We start from the raw sequence: 4,793 nt of genomic DNA on the forward strand, positions 1-4,793 counted from the left end.
TAATGCAAGGGGCAGAGAAGGAGTTAAGCTGTAGTTCAAATGAACAGAAACTCAGGCTTTTAGAATTTTTTTTTTCCTTTTAATTTCACACCCTGGAGGATGTTAAACTTGGATTGCTGGCAGTCTACCAGAGCTTTGTGTTGAACTGAAATCCCCTGCTATTAATAACTAGGTATACTGTGATTTTGAGATTTAAAGCCATGATCTCATGTTAGAAGCTGCAGTGGGCCAGGAAGCTGTTTGGGTTCATACCACTTCTAAAAGCTCTTGGGTAAAGGTGCTTGAGGATTAAAGGGAAAACTCATAAGCAGGGACTTGAGGCTTGAGGGCTTTGTTTCAGGAACTCTTAGTAAGAAATGCACAACAGAAAACTAAAATATACAAGCTATCCAAACCTTCAAAACAACAATCTAGGTTATTGTAAGGGATGACTAGAGGGACCAAGGAGGATCTTGATGGATTGTGGAGAACAGAGCAAATGACATGGAAATACTGATGCTTTATGCCTGCTCCCCCTTTCTGAGAGTCCCTTCTTCACCAGTTAGTGTTGAGGTTGGAATTGGACCTAAGAAAGCCTCAGAAAACTTGGGCCAGTGGTATGTGGAGAATCTTAGCCATTTTTTGGTGGTGGTGGGGGGGGTGGGCTCTCATCCAAAATTCATGACATGGAAGTCAGTGGTCTTGAACTGATTGGTGAGGTTATGTTGTCCAGGATCCCCAGACTCCTCCAAGTCTGACTGTGGACCACATCCAAGGATGACTGAACAAAGGGACAGAAATTAAAGAGGAAAAATCTTACTGGGACACAAGAAAGAAGATTTCAGGTTTTGTGGATTCCACTGCAGAAATATCTGTTGTGGTCCAGCTCTCATTTCACAGTTGAGGATGGCTTTCTTGAGGTCATGTGAGTTTATGCAGGGCTAGGGTAGAACCAGTTCTCTGGCGTCATGGTGGCAGCTAACAGCTGACATTACTAAGGACTTGTTATGTGCTAGGCCTTTCTGAACACTACGCAGATTATAATATTTTGTCCTCACTAAAGTTCTATGAAGTAGGTACTGATTATTCCCATGTAACAAAGGAGGTTACCGAGACACTAAGATACAACACACCTTGTCTAATGTCACACAGTTGCTAAGTGGGGGGAGCCAGGACTCTGGATCTGGAGTAATCTGACACAGAGCCTGGACTCTTAAGTTCACTGTTACTCTGCAGTGAGAGAACCAGTTAGATAATCATGTACATCAAAAATCCTCAATAGACAAGAATGTTAGTCTTTCTGGAGACCGGCAAATCCCGTAATTGCAAGACAGAGAGCCCTTAGATTATCCTTGCAGAGAGGTAAAGCTGGAAAATAATGTGGGCTGTGTCAGAGTGGCAGCTGAATGCTGTGAAAACGTTTTGAGCTGTCCAAGGTTCTGAGTTCCAGCTTCATTTCGAAAACCTTTTGTCTATTGCACTCATCACCAATATTAAATAACTTCTACCCCAGAGTCTAGAGTTTTAGAGCTGAATAGATTGCAACAAATAATAATTGTACTTCTACTGGGTTCTAGGCACTTGAGATCTGTTATTTCACCATAGCCCCACATCGATTCAGTAACCTCACTTTTTCTTGAGGAAGAGAGAAACAGATAAACCACTACCCATGTTATAAGGCAAGATGAAGCAATTACTTTTTGGGAGCTTAAAAGTTAGGGTAGTGAAAGGGGTAGTGAAAAAGTATTTATGGAGCCTTTGAAGTGGAAATAGAGGGCTAATTTCAGTAGGGTTAAGGGAGTAGTATGAACAAAGGAGTGGTCTATTAGAGCAAGGGAAATCTGTATGGCTTTGTTGAGACTATCAAACATTCAGAATACATGTTTCCAGTCTCCTTCTCACATGCATGACACACATCTCTGAATGATCATCTCTCCCCACCCCCTGACTTACCTGAAGTAGGACCTCAGAATCCTTCCCAACACAGAACTTCAGGTGGGCACTAACAATTGAATAGTTGGAACATTTGAGATGTGCTTTTTTGGTCTTCCTGGAGTAGCACATTTGTGAATCGAATGTGCTGTAAAAAGTTAGATCATCTACACCATTCTTCTTCACTAAGAGATGATACAATTGAGAGTCAGCAAAATAATTATTCAAGGTCATGCAACAAGGGAATGACAAAGCCAGAAGAAACAGATCCCAAGCCTCATGACCATTACTGCATAGTGGTTACCTATCTCAGGGTTTCTTAAAGTTAGAGTCCTGGACCAGTTACATCAGCTGCATCAGCAACACCCAAGTGCTTAATAAAAATGCATGGTACTGAAGTTCATGCCAGACCCACTGGAATAGAATTCCTGGAGGGCAGGTCTTGAGAATCTGGATTTTTTACAAGCTTTCTAAGTTATTATGCATAGAACACTGATAGTCTATTAGATATTAATAAGATTCCACTGGGAAATTGATGCTAATAATATCATTTCTTTTACCATTGGCTTAAAGGATATATCACAAAAATACTTTACGTATTATGTAGTTGTTCTACCCCTGTGATAATCTGCCATTAAGGAAATATGTTCCTTATTTAAGAATTGACTTTATGGCATTTTAATTTTTGCACTACATTTATTTGCTGAATGATTTTGAATATATTCCTCAGTCTGTCAGCACTACAGTTTTTCCACATGTAAATAACACCCACCTTATAGAGTTGCTGTAATATTTATATAGACAATACTAATAGAACATTTAGAACATTGTCTGTCACATAATAAGCATTTTGTACATGGCAGTTATTTTTAGCATTGGTTGTTTTAATATTGTGGCCATAAAAATCTTCTAGAAACATATTTAGTAATTTTTAATTGTATACATATTCTCTATTTGAGCATACATTATTATCTTTTGATTTTATTTGAAAATCAGTATATTGGGGCACCTGGGTGGCTCAGTTGCTAAGCGTCTGCCTTGGGCTCAGGTCGTGACCCAGAGTGCTGGGATCGAGCCCCACATCAGGCTCCCTGCTGTGCGGGGAGTCTGCTTCTCCCTCTCCCTCTCCTGCTGCTTGTGTTCCCTCTCTCTGTGTGTGTGTCTCTCTCTGCCAAATAAAATAAAATCTTTAAAAAAATAAAAATCAGTATATTATGTTTAAAAATATTTCGTTTGGTCAAATACTATTATAGTGCATGTGGTGGTCCAACTAGGGAGGTAAGAAGCCATCATATCAGGAGGAGTCTCATATGTCATGCTGAACAGTTTGGAATTTATCCTGTAGATAGTGGTTAGCTATTGAGGGTTTTCATCTGGAGAGTGATGAGACGCAATGTCTTGAGAAAATTAATTTGACACGGGACATACGGGAGACAGGTAGGCCAGTTAAAAAATTATAGCAATAACTCATATAGGGGGTGATACATTTTTGTATCAAGTTTGGCCATTGGGAGTATGAAGGCAGGAAGAGAACTGAGAGAAATCATTATTAGGGAAAATAGAAAGGATTTGGTTGATGGATATAAGGGAGGAGAACGATGAGGACAATTGTGGGGCTTTCACGCTTGAGTGATGAGAAAATTGACAGTATCCTTGACAGAGAGAGAGATTATCTAGACAGAAACCAGGATTTGAGTGGGAAATCAGTTTAGATCTTGATCCTGTTTTCACAAATTGTGAAAATGTGATCATACCCAGGAGTACTGGCTCCTTTGTACAGGAGTCAGTTTGAGTGAGATTTTTTTTTTCATCAAGTACATTTGAATATCATTTTTAAAAGAAATTCTACCTCACCCACCCCTTATATTTTTTGTCACATTTTAGTCTTATTCCTTGATATATCAGCGTTCTTAGTTACAAGCAAAAGAAAGTGCCTCTGGATGACTTAAACAGGAAAGGGATTTATTAAAGTGATATTGGTTTGGCCAAAGAATACCTGGGAAGGTTGGAAATCCAGGCTCAGAATACGGACAGAAACAAGGGATCATGGGCAGCAGCTACAACCACTGCCAAAATCATACATAGAACCAGTTTGTGAAAACAATGCTGTCCCCTCTGTAGAATGTGGATGGCATGGCTTCCACTGGCAATGGGCAGACGATGCTGTCCCCTGTCTGATGTCTTTGGAAATTAGAAACTTCTACTACTATTGTTGCTCCCATTTCCAGAACAGATTCTCCTCTGTTTCTGCTCATTTGAATCATTATGTCCTTATTCAAAGTCCAGGATAAAGGCATCTGATTGATTAAGATCAGGTTTTAATGCCCTAATTGCAATGGAGGCTGGGAGAGGAGTGTCTTGCTTTTTCAGCTTCTGTGGTGGGAGGTGGATGTTGCCACCCACCAAGATTCTTAAGAGGAGACATCTGCAGTGATAGGAAGGACATTCAGTATTTGGCAGCCAAAATGAAGCACAGCAAATAAACGAAGAAACCATCACCAACCATTGTTCATCATGCCTGTAGGTTATATTTTATATCATGAGAGCAGAGTTTTGAGAAACATTTTTTTTTTTTTTTAGTTAGTTTCAAATATAGATATAGAGTATCCCAAGAATCAAAGCACTTGCAGCCACAGCTAAAAAGGTCAGGAAATTGCCCGGTATTTCATGGCTGGGGTTGCTCAAATTGCAGCCTATTACAGACTGAAACAGCATCATTTGACCTTTTCATGTGACAAGATGTTGTATTATCAGAGCTCCCTCTTTCTATGATTTTTATTTTTTTTGCCCTTTCACCTTTTCCCGCTTATTTGAATTCAGGCTCAAGAGGGGGAAAAATGAAGATAAAATATATGATCTGAAATTTTAGGTTGGGGGTGAAG

Source organism: Mustela lutreola, chromosome 5 (assembly GCF_030435805.1).
Source record: "Mustela lutreola isolate mMusLut2 chromosome 5, mMusLut2.pri, whole genome shotgun sequence".
Classification (NCBI taxonomy): domain Eukaryota; kingdom Metazoa; phylum Chordata; class Mammalia; order Carnivora; family Mustelidae; genus Mustela; species Mustela lutreola.